Source organism: Centruroides vittatus, unplaced genomic scaffold, assembly GCF_030686945.1.
Source record: "Centruroides vittatus isolate TY-2023 unplaced genomic scaffold, ASM3068694v2 contig_1246, whole genome shotgun sequence".
Classification (NCBI taxonomy): Eukaryota; Metazoa; Arthropoda; class Arachnida; order Scorpiones; family Buthidae; genus Centruroides; species Centruroides vittatus.
Window position 1 is genome coordinate 162,759 of NW_027120796.1, and position 15,737 is coordinate 178,495.

At 29.2% G+C, this 15,737-nt stretch overlaps 1 protein-coding gene across 2 annotated transcripts in view; it reads left to right on the forward strand.

Moving 5' to 3' along the window:
• The window catches only part of LOC136988170 (caprin-1-like), a 48,202-nt gene that overhangs the window by 16,395 nt on the left and 16,070 nt on the right, over nt 1-15,737 (forward strand). The window lies entirely within an intron of this gene.

The following is a 15,737-nucleotide window of genomic DNA, read 5'->3' on the forward strand; positions in this document are numbered from 1 at the left end:
ATAATTTAGAATTATAGGACAGTCTTCTCATCTGCTTTTAGATTTTTTAGGTCAGCTACTAAGTGTCTTTGGTTTTGTTATTGGCAAGTATCCATTTTATCTAATATGCTTGCAATAATTTTACTTAAGAATCAAATATAGTGGGATGATGTAATAAAAGCAAATATTTGTATAATTTTTCTTTGAAAATGTAGAAATAAAATTTAATATTACATGTTAAACTGTGTTATATTTTTCTTATTCAGTGCCTTGTAATTTTTAACTTCTTTAGGTAATTTTAATAATTTTTAAAATGTTGAGCAGATAATTTTCACCTTGTCTGCTTTGGCCATAAAAATATTTTCTTATTCCTGATTTAACTTTTAACTGTATATTTAAATTCAGACTTTGTTATGGTCTTTAACTCAACAATTTAAATAGGCAATATTTTCTATTTTTGCTTTCTTTGATAAGTAGGAATTCAGCATCTTATATATTAAAATATTTGCATTAGGTTTTAAGGATTATTAGTTTATACAGATAAATTATTTAGAACAGTGTTACAGTGTTGAACAGCCCACGGACTGAATGAGGTTCTAATATATGGCTGCAGGACTTTGGCAACATAATTTTATTTTCCTGTTTTTCTGCCTCATGCTGTTATGCAATCTCAATTAAGCTGATATTCATGATGGAGTACATTTAAATTAAACTTGACCAGTGAAAAGATGACAATAAACTATATATTACTAGTTTGCATGTCATGATATATTATTTAGTATCTACTGCCAGAAGCCTACAAAATTCACTTGTGGCCCACGTCCAGAAAAGGCTGTTCGTTGATTGATTTAGAAGAATAAACTAAGAAATTGAAGTGGAATTTTGTTACCTGATTAAACAAACATGTAATTGAATGTGGGAAAATTTTATTTGTTGTAATTGATTTAATCTAATGTGGAAATTTAATTATTATTTGGAATATTTATAATGATTGGAAGAAATTCTTTCTGAAAATGTTTTGGAGGATAAATAAAACTACATAATTCTTTGATGATGGTTTGACTTTATTATTATTGTACTCTAATATTAGAGTCATTGATTAGTAGTTTTTGGAATTATCGTTATTTATTTTGAAACCATGTTGGTTTTTATATATCCAAATTCCTTTGAAGCTTTTTGATTCTGAGTTTGTTTTATTACAATTGCTTTTTATTTTTTCAGTTGCTAGACAGTAGTTCAAAAGTATGAAAGTGTTTAGTTAAGATTGTAGAATTCTTGTTACTTGCTATACTTTCATTATATGATGTTTTTCCAGCCAGTAATTGCATTATTTGAGTTGTTAAATTTCTAGAAATATCTGGTACTCTAATGATGACATTTTCTTTATTGAATTGATGATTAGTTTAATTATCACCATTACATAGAATGTATAAATTTGTGTGAGCAGTCACATATGAAGGAACGAATGGGTTTGGGATGGAGGAGGGAGTTGAGACAGTGCACCGAAAATAACACACTCCACTACTCATTTAACCATTAACAACAATTTATTTTTCTAGTTTATAAAAATTTACAAGTGAACAGAATTAGTGGGAGAGAGTAACCCTAAAAGTGTGCTGAACTGAGAGAGAGAGTTTACAGTTTTGTATGTGAGTTTATAAATACCTGAATGGTTAGTGTTCCAATTGTCTTAAGGAAGGCTTGGTCTGGATGAGTCTTGATTCAAGGGTCAAGTTCAGATACTAGCTTGTCAAGGGGAGCAATGACAATCTGGTGGAAAAAATTGACAGGAGTTCAGGAAGAGCGGCATCAAGGACAGTGAGGAGGTTAACACACTTTAAAAACAGGCCAGTGAAACTGTCTCTTGTCATCTTTCCTCTTGCTTTTTATTTGGGGTCTCCCCCCTGCTATTTTAATGCCCATATTTGGTAAAATGGACAGTTGATCCAATCTGTAATTTTTTTCTCTTTTTTTTTCCTATTTCCTTTGACGAGTAGTTTTCTATCAGATGTGTCACCTACGGAGGAAGTGTTATTAGTGAGAAAATCTTACAAAGTTCCTTTGCTGTTGTTGTTACATGTAATAATTCTCCCCTTTTTTTCTTTGAACAAAAATTAAATAAGACTAAGATTGTCAAATTTACAATAACCAGGTTCTGACAATTGTACATAGTATTTTTTAAACTGATACAGTTCCAGTTAATATTAAACAGTATTTGGTATTTTTTTTCTCAAGTATATTCAAGTCAATTATATTTAAGTTTGATATTTATCTTAAATATTACAGAAATTATGTAAATTTTAAAAAATTTTAGATTTTAAGTCAGTTGCAATAAAGAATTTTGATCTGTTTTCATTATTTCTGGAGATTGGAGATTTAAATACTATAAAACAGCTTTATCATCATATTATATTGTAATATCCTTTATTACATGTAAGTATTATGAAGCTAATGTTTTAGGATTATTAGTTTTAAAAATTGAAATGATTTATCTGGTACAGTGAGTAGCAGTTTGAAATTTGTCTGTGTAGGTTCTAATTATTCAACATTAACCTGAATGTGGAGTCTATTCTGGGGTTAATCATAGAAATTAGATAGTTTTGGCATAATACAGCACAAGATGATGACACAATTATCTTTTTATATGAATTAATGGAGCTAAAAATAAGACTAATCTCTAGTTTTCATAATTAGTGAAATCTGCAATTAACTAAATAATAATAATATATAGTTTCATTAATTATTATTATTATCTGCTGTTTTGTGATGATCATGTCAGAAACTTAGTGTACTTATTTTTATAGTCATCAATAAATCTAAATTAAGGATTTTTGGGTTACAGTTATTCTATTTTTAATTAAATTATTGAATTTGACCAAAGCATTAATGTGTGTGATTATGTAGTTCTAGTTAATAAATGTGTGGAAGCAAAAATTTGATTCCAGACATGTTAATTGGTGGTGTGGACAACATAACACATCTGTGTAGTAGCAGAAGTTGGGTTTGAGTCCTGCTTCATGTTGATCTTCCCATAATTAAAAATTAATCTAAATGTAGTTAAAAAATCCAGCAGTTTAGATTAATGACTAATTCAAGACTTGTTTATTTTTGTAGATTGAATATTATCTTTCATTATAGCATTCATTTTATACATTATATTCTCTCAAATTATACAGTTTTGCTGATGTAAAATGTATATTTTGATCTAGTTCAAATAGAAATGATTTTATTACTAAATACAGTGTAATCATTATTAAAAATTATATTAAATGTGGAAAGCCCAATATATAAGTTATGCCATATATAGATTATTTGATATAATAATAATATACAAGATAGATGGAAAGTAACTAGGCATTAAGAAATTTGCTATAATTTTTGTAATAATAATGCAATTGTAATAATAATTGTTTGCATATACAACCATCAATGAAATTTTGTAATTCTCTCATTGGTGGCAATGACCAAGAGGATGTGGAAAAAAGTTGGTCAACTGCTTGTCTGTTCAGAAGTGAGCATAGATTGCTGCACACTGAGGTTTGGAAATCAGTAGTTGCTGTGCAGAGATGATGCCGTATGGTGAGAGATATCATACCACAATCCATCCAGAAACAATCAAGAATTGTCATTTAAAGCTAATGATCACAAGTTCAGTTGTGGATGTACAGGAAAGTGGCTGCCCATCCACATCACAATCCCTGATCATTTGAGGAAGTTGGTGGATGATGCCAGTACTTACATTGAATTTAAGATATGAATCCATATTTCCATTTAATAAGGTACTTGTCAGATAATTTTTATCAGCCTTGCAATAGAAATATAAAAACTATATCAATTTCTTAGCACCTAGTTATTTTCCACCCACTCTGTAGTATAGTTCTGTCAAATATTTTAAATTTCAATTTTGTGATATACTTATTAACATAATAAAATTGTCATTATATTCTTGTTTTTACACACATCAGTATTGCTTTTATTTTCCTATAAATTAAAAAGTGTTAATTATAATTCAGTTAGAAAATTTCAGTAAAATGGATACTTTGTAAATTAATAAACAAACTTAAGGGCAAATAAGGTAAATATAATTAAACTCATGTGTGACCACAGGATCGGCATCTCTTTGACACCACTGTGTCTTAACAGACATAGAAATTGCAAAGGCCATTAGTTCTTACATTCCCATGCAAGCAGTTGTGTATGCAGATGCTTGAACTCGAAATGGAGATGGATTGAGACAACTGGAAGAAGTGCACTCCACAACAAATTTATTGTTTAACAATACCCGTTTATTTACCTATACTATTTACAAATCTATATACAGACATCAGTTTTGATGCTTAGCGGATGCTAATTATAAAACTTATCATCAATATCATGGCCCTGACCACAAAAGAGGTAGTTTACAATTTAAAATTATTTTTGTATACTAGTACTTTTTTATATATTAACAGGACTTATTATACTGGAAACTATGGATGCAGATATTTAGTCTTACAGATCAGAAATAAGGTTTTTTATTTAGTTCACCTGAACACATACACTTTAAACTTGTGTTTTGGACTTGTTCATCCCTCCTCAGCAAGCCTTCAAACGACACTTTCTACAATTAACAATAAAACATTTTTTGGTACAATTATAACTAGGAGGAGGGACGAACAAGTCCAAAACACAAGTTTAAAGTGTATGTGTTCAGGTGAACTAAATAAAAAACCTTATTTCTGATCTGTAAGACTAAATATCTGCATCCATAGTTTCCAGTATAATAAGTCCTGTTAATATATAAAAAAGTACTAGTATACAAAAATAAATTTTAAATTACAATAGAAAGGACACAAAGGCATAATAATTAATAGTTTACAATTGTTTGCATGTCGATAAATACCTTAGTTCACAGATGTTAGTCCCTCTTCGGAATTGCAGAATCAGTGGATCGATGAACTCCTGGTCCACAAGGTTCAGAAGAAGCTTTGATGAATTGAAAAGGATGGAAGTCCTTTGTGGCTTGAGAAGGGCAGAGGATGAGTGTCGGCTGCTTAAGCAGTATCCAAAAGGGATTGGGTGAGAAAACCAGTCTACAAAGGACGAACTGTTGATGATGACAAATGAATGACGACTGTCATCAATCCCCTCCTATTTATTAGGGGGTCCTTTATGGGTTTTCCCATGATTTTGTTAGGAATTATTATATGCTGGGGCCAATAGTTGAATTTTGATCATTGGTTCCGGGTGACACATTAGGAAGATGTGTCACCTTTGAAAGGAAGTGAATCCAGAGAAAGATATGATCATATCCTCCCAGTTTTTTATTAAGTGTTGGGAAAAAAATAGATTTTTCTTCACATGAGTTTAAACATTATTGTGTTTTATTTTATAAAATGAATATGGAAAAGTTTATAGCCAAAAAAATTTTACTAAATCCGGGCTATCACACATATGTTGTATTGCAAATACATTAGTTTTAATTCCATGTAATAATGCGATTTAAAAAATTGTATCAAACACCAATTGAAAAATGTAATAAAACTTTCTCTACTATTTCATCACTTCTTTGTATTAAATTAAAACTATAAACTTAAATCAGTTGTACAGTGCTTCAAATACTGTAGCAAGTGACACATCAAAATAATTATTGATAATGCATTAGCAAATGGTGAGCTGCAAGTTAATGAAGGCATCTGTCAATTTCACACTGATGGTCTTTAAGAAAAAAAATGTTTTTGTTGTTTGTTTTTATAATTTTACTTTTTAATTTAAAAATCTACAACCCTTCAGTGAAAGGAATTACAAAAAAAAACCAAATAAACTAAACTCCAGTTGGATATGTGGAGAAATTTATAGAAATGAACAAATGTTTTCAATAGCTTTAATCTATCATCAAATTAAGAAAAAAAATTTGGAGCTTTTTACTTTACACTCATACTTTTTCTTTTTATACTTTTTAATCCACTTTTTTTAGTAGGGTGTATTATGTTAAAGGATCTCTAAATTAGATAGCAGATTTTTTACATTTCTTTCAGCTTCAAAATCCCTAGCTCATGAATCAAAATTAAAAGTTGAAACAATCAAACTTATTTTAAAAAATTAAAATTTAGCTGGAGATTGTTTTGAATGTTTAAATAGTCTTCAAAATGTACTATTTATTCTTTGTGTAATACCTTATTGAAATTTATAAAAAAAATTTTTTAAATGTTAAAATAATTATTTTAATTATTAATTATAATACTAATTATTTTAAAGGAAAAAGTAGTAATACTCATCGATTCTGTTGTTGTGTGGCAGATTTCAGACCTACACATTTCCACTGTCATCCCTCTGTCTGTCCTTTGTTAATCTTGAAAACAGTTATAGATGAAAATCAAGACCAGATATGGAAAGTTTTAGGGGTTGAAGGCTCCAATTAACTGTATAAGTATTAGGTAAACCGGAAAGTAATATTGTTTCTGCACGTCAATACTTATTTATCATTTATCAGCTCATTGTGTACTTCAAAGCCATGCAAAAGACATTTTAAGGTTAAAGTGACTTGTTTACTTGTAAATAATTAAATCTTAAGTATTTTTGCAATTTTGGGTGAAATGGCCAGCCAAATACCAGAAGAGGTACATATCCGGCATTGCATGCTTTTTGAGTTTCACAAGGGTAGTAACGAAACAGTTGCTACCAAAAACATTTGTGATGTTTATTCAAATGCATTAGACATTCATAAATGCCAAAGCTGGTTTTCTAAGTTCAGATCCGGTAATTTTGATCTTTCCAACTCGTATCGATCAGGAAGACCAACAACTTTAGACAATGAGGTGTTAAAGGCAGAAGTGGAAGCAAATCCATATTAGACAATCAAGGAACTGTCAAACACTCTTAACAAACTTTGCTCAACCATCCAAGAACATTTACAGCAGATTGGTAATGTATGCAGAGCAGATGTTTGGGTCCCACATAATCTGTCCAAAGAAAACAAAGCTAACCGATCCACCACATGCAACTTATTGCTTCAATGGCACAATACCGAAGCATTTTTTGATTGCTTGATCACTGGAGATGAAAAATGGGTCCTCTATGATAATCCAAAATGCAAAAGGCAGTGGCTGGCTCTGAATGAATTTCCACGAAGTACTGCTATGCCAGATTTACATCCCAAAAAGGCGCTTTTGTGTGTTTGGTGGAGTATTCGCAGAATCATTCATTTTGAAGTGCTGAAACCTGGAAAAACTGTGAATGCAGACCTTTACTGTGAACAATTGGATTGAGTAAATCAATCTTTAATTGAAAAGTGTGCCAGTGATTGTCAACAGAAAAGGCGTTATTCTGCAACACGATAATGCAAGACCACACTGTGCAAGACGAACCCTGGAAAAAATTAATGAATTGGGGTGGGAGGTATTGCCTTACCCACCATACTCACCTGACATTTCACCATTGGATTTCCGTTTATTCTGACCACTACAACACTTTCTATGTGACAAAAAATTTGAAAATTTGGATGATATCCGAAATGCCATCTCCAGATATTTTGCTCAAAAACCAATTGATTTTTATCGATCTGGCATTGAAAATTTGTGCACTAGATGGCAAAAGATTGTTGATAACGAGGGTGATTACATCATTGATTAAAAATGAAAACAAGTTAAAAATTTATTTGTTTGATGTTAATGTAAAAAAACGACATTTCTTTCCGGTCGCCCTAATACTTCTGATCTGGATTAGAAGTCATTTAACTTTTTACAATGTATATTACTGTTATGAAAACCTAAATAAAACTTTCTTGAAAGTATTGCTTACAAATTGAAAAATCAAAATATATTTTGATGTCATGATGATTAATATTGACATCATATTAATGTATAATTAATTATTGCATTTGATTTTTTTTAACATTTCATAATCAAATTAAGTTATGAAGTATTATATGTCAAGGTGTATTGTATAATAACAAGTTGAGTTTTTTTAATTAAAAATTTTGTTTTGAATTTTTTTAAGGTAGAAAGTATACTGTCTCCTAGTATTCAGGTACTTCCTCACTTATGAACAGATTAGGTTTCCAAGGTTTTGTCATAAGTCAAAAACTAACCCAAAAAGTACATTGTACACAGAATAACTACTTACTATTAGTGTTTGATCCTTCAGTGTACTTATTAGAATACATACTTGCTACTGTTTAGTAACAAGAGTTTTAAATGCAGTTTTTCATCTAATATGCTTAGTTTTGTGATGTCCAGTTTAGTTTCCATGGTAATAGAATAACACTTCTTGCATTTATCTCCACTGCTAGATATGTTTTGGATGCATTTTTGAACCACTAATTGTAAAAGTTTACAAATATACATCAATGAAACCCGATAATATAAGCAAATACACTCACAAGAGCCGTAAATGAACGGGTTAAATTTGGTACTGGAACTAGTGGGTGCGGATGTGTCCCCAGTTGGCACCGTAATAGCTGTCAATGGTTGTGTCTTTGGCTTGTATATACTCTTTATTTAAAAGGCCCCAGTACCGCTGGCTTATATATACTGGAAGAGGAGATTGGAACGAAGGTCCAGGTAGCGTAACTGGCAACACGGTAAGCGGGAGTTGCGGGTTTGAATCCTGCTTTGGGCCGATTCTTTTCTTCCAGTTTATTCTAAATTAATTAAAATATTATAATTACTAGTTTTTACAAGAGATGGTGCCTAATGCCTAGCTCCAGTACCAAATTTAACCTGTTCATTTATGGCTGTTGTGAGTGTATTTGTAAAAGTTTATAAAAATTGCAGCAATAATTTGCACAAAAATGAAAAATTATGATATGAAATAAAAAAACCCTCTCTGAAAAGTCGATTCATTAGTATAAAGCCACTCCAACTGCTGTATAAGATTGGGCTATTTTTTGATGATTATAATTTTAATTAATAATTAACTAATTAGCAATTAAAATTATAATCACCAAAAAATAGCCCGATCTTATACAGCAATTGGTGTGGCTTTAAAAAAAACCCATATAAATTAATAAAAATTTATTACTTATTACTGGCTAAAGACTGGCTTTAGCACCCCAGAAGTGGAAAGAGAACTTCAGAATCTGCATGAAATTTAAATTTTAGTTGTATGGTCAAATTGTTCTTAAGTCTGAAAGTTCATGTAGGGAGCACCTATAATTTAGCTGTAACTATATTAAGGGATTTATAAAATGAAATTGTGATCATTGTTTATTTTAATATCATGATTGCCTTTGAACTACTGAATAAAATTTAATAAAAATTCAAATTTTTATGAAAATCATATTTATAAGTTAAATTTACAATGAGTATTCAAAAACAATTTCTGTAATGTATGAGGTTAGTGGGACGACTAACCTCATAGATTAGTTTTTCTAAAGTAGTTTAATTCTAGTTTTTTGGCCCTGTTAAATATAGTTTGATAAGAGTCATTAGAATAATAAAATTTCTCTCTCAGATTTAATTTTAAATAGTATAAACAAATATTTAATGCATAACCTAATTTTTAATTAAAGTCAAATGAATTACCGAATTATCAGGCTATAATAAGACTAATTTTAATAACAATTAGTCCAATAATGTGGGAGTTTGTTTGGTATTAAGTAGTATAAACATTTTTATCGCTATAAATGCTCATTTTCTTATAAAACAGCATGCAATTTGTCTATCCTTTCAGCATATAAAGAAAAATTTGAAAATACAAACAATTTTAATAAATTAATTTTAATGATACATTAAAATATGTTAAAACAGTTTTAAAATTCATTTAATGCAGACCTGTTTTACTAATATCTAAAAATATTTTTATATTTGCAATAATTTATTTAATATTTAATTTTTATGTATGTAATTGTTTTAAATTTCTTTATTATATTTTAAGAGAGCTAACTAATGTTAAGAAGTGAATTGATGTAAAATCTATTTTAATGTAAAATATGACAAGCTTATTTAACTAAGCTGATCATTTTATTATTTATCAAATTAATTTAATTGGTCTAAATATATTGCTAATATGTTCTTTAAATTAAATACAAAACAAATAATTCTGTTACACAGTAAGGTCTAGAAGTATTACAGCATTTAGCTTTCACATTTTAAGAAAAAAAGTATACCATTAAATTGCTATATTTTTAACTTTCCTTTTGTTTTTATTTTTAAAGATTTTAAAATTATTAACACAAAAGAAAAGTTGGTAGCAGAAATAGTAATAGTGCTATTTAATAAATACAAATTGTATCTCAAATTTCACATATTAAACTAAATCAAGAATGTATATATGCATATGTAATAATGTCTATAGTTTTATCTAGTCCAATGCTTGTAGAGGAAATAATTATAAATTTCACTTTGTATATTTACAAAAAATATAAAGTTGTAGAGTGTTTGAAGCATACAAAAGAGAAGTTTATTTAATCATATTGCATTCTAATGTTCTTTTTTTTTGTTTCTTCTGGAATTGTGCCAGAAGCAACAATGCCATCACCAGGTGTAATATTTATCATGTACTTGTGAAATATTACTGCGAGTATATTAATATATCAAAATATCAGATGCATTTAGTTTCTATATTATGAAATTGGAATAATGTTACATATACATCATACTTCGCCTACTTAGGTAAAAGTGCACCGAAAAAAATATTTGCTGTTACATGTACAATGCCAGATTTAGGAAGTTATTAGAAAATAAATTTGTCTTAAGCACATGTTTATACAACAAGTACAAAATTTTAACTGAAAATGCTCAGAAGGGAATAGAATGGTTTAATTTTTTTAATGTAAGGGACTGTCATATGTAATTTTTTTCTAATGTGAATTTCTGTTGTAAAAAATAATAGCGACTAAATTAAAACTTTATTTTCTCTGAAATTGAGTCAACGCAGACTGAAAAGTTTAAGAATAAAAATTTTTTTTGGACTCTTTTCTTAATCCTCATTTATTCAGAATTAAGAAATGTAAGTTTTGAATTAAATACTTTTGTCACATGATATTTACTGTAAATATACATGTTGAATATTATATCTGATACATGTAATAAATAATTGAACTTTTTCTTTATTGTTAGAATGCATCAGAATGAGTGAACATGGTTTTTTGATTTTTCTGATTTGTTCTGCAACCAAACTTTTTGTCATAGTTCTGATAGATGTATCAGAAATTACCTTGGTCACAAAATTTATTCAAGCTATGCTAATATCAAAATGCATTGTAGTATTGTTGAATAATTATAAACAGGTCCATTTTGTGTGATTGACTTGTAGAAATTGGAATATATTATAGAATTTTTAATGATCAAAATTTGAATTTCTTTTAGTTTATTTCCAGAAGATGAGCTGGAAGAGCTTTAAATAGTTTGAATTTTAAAAATTTATTTATTTCAAAAAAAAAATAGTTTCCTTTGTTTTGATTTTTGATTAGAGAGAGAAAGGAGTTACATAAATACTCAATTTGCTAATTTCCAAATGTCCTGTGTTAGTGAAGATTTACAAATGAGATTCAAACTATTGATTACTGATGGAATTGGTACAATAAGTCCATTGAATTCATCTCTTCTGTCCATCAAGCTTTCTCTCCTTGTAAAAATAATATGCATGAATAATTAGAAGTCATAATCATAAGTTCTTGAATTGATGAAACAATGCTTACATTAGATTTTCTCTGAAATAAAATTTTTTAAACTTTTTTTTATATTATTAGTGAATAGAATGCTAATTTAAATCAGGTTATATTACTGCTATTTAAATACTAAGTAATTTGTCACTAGAGGTAGGCATTAGCCATCATCTCTTACTAAATTTAATAATTAATTAAATTAGTATTTATTAAATAATTTAATTACATCATATTACCAAATTATTTAATTTAAAATATTACAATTTAGCTTTATTATAACTATCAGACCTTGAGATGTTTATATATGAATACAGAGAAACAATTAAGGTGTTTACTTCTATAGCAATGAATTTTAGTATTTATATTGGGACCTTGAATAAGTTCTCACTGTTTTTTCGTGAAAATTAATGCTTTATTTTAAAAAAGTTGTAAAAAACATGTCACTGAAAGTATTGTCCATTGCTCTGGCAGCATTTGAATTCCATGTTGAAAAAAATGACACATCTTTTGAGGCTAACCAAAAATAGACCCATTTTTTTGGCATCTTCATAAGAATGGAAGTGCTGCTCAGCCGGGCCATGTGCCATCGATCGGAACAAGTGACAATTGGAAGGGGCAATGTCTGGTGAATACGGCAGGTGGGGTGGACTTCCCATTTAAGCGTTTCCAAGTAGGTTTTCACCAGTTGTGCAACATGTGGCTGAGTGTTGTCATGTCTCTGCTTGTATAGCGGCCATTTTTCCTTCAATGCTTGGCTCAAACGCATCAATTGTAGTCGATAGCGATCTCCAGTGATGGTTTCTTTCGGTTTGAGCAGCTCATAATAAACTACACCTAGCTGATCCCACCAAATGCAGAACAGAAGGTTCGAACCACGGATATTTGGCTTTGACAGGGTTGATGCATGACTTGGCTTACCCCATGATTTTCAATGCTTAGGGTTATCATAGTGTATCCACTTATCATCGCCAGTTGCGATACAATGCAGAAAATCTTTCCTTTTGCTTGAAGCAGCTGTTCACATGTGAAAAGATGTCGTTCGACATCTCTTGGCTTCAACTCGTACAGCACCCAATGTCCTTGCTTTTAAATCATTCCTAATCCTTTCAAACATTTCAAAACTGTTGTGTGATCAACTTCTAATGATTCTGCAAGTTCATCTAGTGTCTGACATGAGTCTTCCTAAAGTAATGCCTCCAATTTCTCGTCTTCAAACTTTTTTGGTGTGCCAGAGTGTTCTTTATCGTCAACTTCAAAATCATTATTTTTGAAGCATCTAAACCAATCTCTGCATGTGTTTTCTGACAGAGCATGGTTGCTGTAAGTCTCAACAAAAATTCTGTGTGCTTCAGCTGCAGATTTTTTTTGAATAAAATAGTGCAATAAAATTCTCCACAAATACTCTGTTTTTGGCATGAAACTCGACATGTTTAACACTATGGAAAAAAAGTTGTTCACACTTTGGCGAAATGACATATACTGAATTTTAAGGTCACTTATTGTACTTCCTTACAGATGCTTCACCATCTAAAAATAAATACACGCAGTTCTGGTAATGCCATTGTTGAAAAACAGCGAGAACTTATTCAAGGTCCCAATATGCAGTTGTACGTTTAAAAAAATATAGGGCAAATCTTATATTTTGTCCCCTAATTATCATAATTATATCCCCTATTTTATTTTAAAGTAATTGCATTGAAATTCATACACATTAAATTATATATGACAAAACATGATGTGAAGGATTTTGAGTATCACTTGATTGATATGGCTGCCTCCAATATTGATGTACTTGTTCTTGTGGTATTTATCTCCTCAGACTTCCAATAACGTTTCTGGCATCACAAGATGCACAGGTTAATGCAATTCTGTCCGTAAGCTCTTGAATAACATTGGCTTTGTTGTCCAAATGTCCTTCATAAAACCCAGAGGAAATCTTGGAGGTAGCATTGCATTATCTTGAAAGTCTTGGTTATTACTATTATTTCCAATCCAGTGTCCATGGAAGAGGCTATTCAGAGTTGCACATATTTTCCTTGCCTTATTGGCACTTCTCATCTTTTTTTCCTGCATGTTTACATACCAAAGACATTCTAAGGAACAATTTTTCTAAAGAGCCATTGCAAGGTGCATGGCTCTTAAAAATTGAATCTTGAATTTGAATCCTCCACTGGGATGCATTTTATAATATGTAATTTAACATGTATTTTAACACAATTGCTTTAAAATAAAACAAAGGACATAATTTTGGCTTACCTCGTATAAAACTTATCTGGAAAGTATATTATTATTATTAATTTTTATTTATCTATTTTTTCAGACAAAATTCATTGAGAATTTTTAATAATGCAAACTTCAACATTCTTAAAATCAAGAGCCAGTAACTTTTTAGAACTTTGAGCCAATTTTAGGTTTTTAACTGAACCACAATGTTATTTAGATACAGAAGTTACATGATGATGCCTGTGTATATACATATTTATAAACATTTCTGTTCATAATTGTAATGATGCCTCATTTTTGTGTTATTTCTAATTACAGCTAAAATGCACTTTAAGTGAACAGAATATGAGTGTTCTATAGAAGTAGCGTTTCACTTCAATTTCTTAATATTTACAGGCTTTACAACAGAACATGTATTAAAATTTTTTATTTTTTTATGTTCAAAACTGTAAGGACAGCTCATACAATATGATTTTTCTAAGTTGGATACAATATTTACATACTTTTTCTAACTAATTTACATACATTGGTGATAGTTATGTGACCAGCTAGAATAGTACAAGTAATATTTTAAAATTAGTTTTTTTAAAAAATATATTATGTCAAACAGGAAGTGCTCATAGTGCTGCACTTAGGGCATTCATTTATCTGCCTCATTATTAACAAATTGAATACTTGAAAAATTTCATAAGGAGATTAATTTTCTTCCTTTCTCTGTCCAATTTTTGTAATAAAGTATGTTATGTTATTTAGCTATAAGAGTTATAGACTTACAGAAATTCTGTTAGCTTGAAAAGTAAAAAAAATATTCATAAAGTAGTGGTTTCACTTTGAAAAAATAAGGTTTGTGATTATTTTATCATAAAAGTAGCTAAAATGATTGGCAGGCCACAAATGATTGGTGAATCTGCTGTTGACCTGTATTACATTGGTAGATAAGTTTGTATTTTATATCAGAATAGTACCATTTTTTTTAAGAACTGTGATATATTTTTCTTTTCTGTGAACAAATTAGTTGAAGTATTTCCTAGTGATTTAAAGAACTTTGTATGAAAATTATGGTGTCGACAGATGTATTGTAATTTTAGATGATCATAGAAGGATGAGCTCCATGAATTGTAATATTATAGACATTTTGCAAATTTTTTTCACTTTGGAAATACTCAATGAGCTGAATTAGTCATAACTCTGGTATTTCCTTTGTTGTTAAGATTTACTTATAAGATTTTATCATTAAAGGAAATATCATTGAGTTGGTATGTCCTTTGTTTCCTTTCCTTTACATAAAGAATTTATATAAGCATTAAATGAATGTGAAATTAAAATATTGATCATGAGACATTCTTTTGCTAATTCGGGCTCAATTTTTACTTTGATAATTTTTAATTAATAATAAATTGTAAAATCAATCATTAATTATTTTCAAATTAGCCTGCTATTGATTGACTGTAATTATAATTATTGACTAGAATAAACATCTGGAATAATAATATTATTTAAACTAATTGTTCATTTAAATAAATACATTTTTAAAATTTAAAGATAATGAGTAATGTTTTCTAAGGAAGTAATAGTAAATATTAAAATTATGTTTAAAAGTAAAATGCGTAGACTATTTTAATAAAGTATAACATTTGTGTAAGATTTTTTAAATAAAAACTGGTTTTAATCTAACTCAATAATAAAGTATTTCTGCTATGAACATAGCAATACAAATGTATTAGATAGTAATATTGAAGAACCATTTTCTACAAATTTTGAATTGATTTCTAATAAATCTCGTTTATTTTTACAAACAAGTTAGATATCGATATACAATACCCTCTAATAGTAAACTCCCTGTAATAAACAGTACAGCTGCAAGATGGGAAAAAAGTTATAGATAGCATCCTCTAATAATAAGTCCCTGTCTATTGGAGGAAGATAAGGCTTATTATAAACTGAAAAA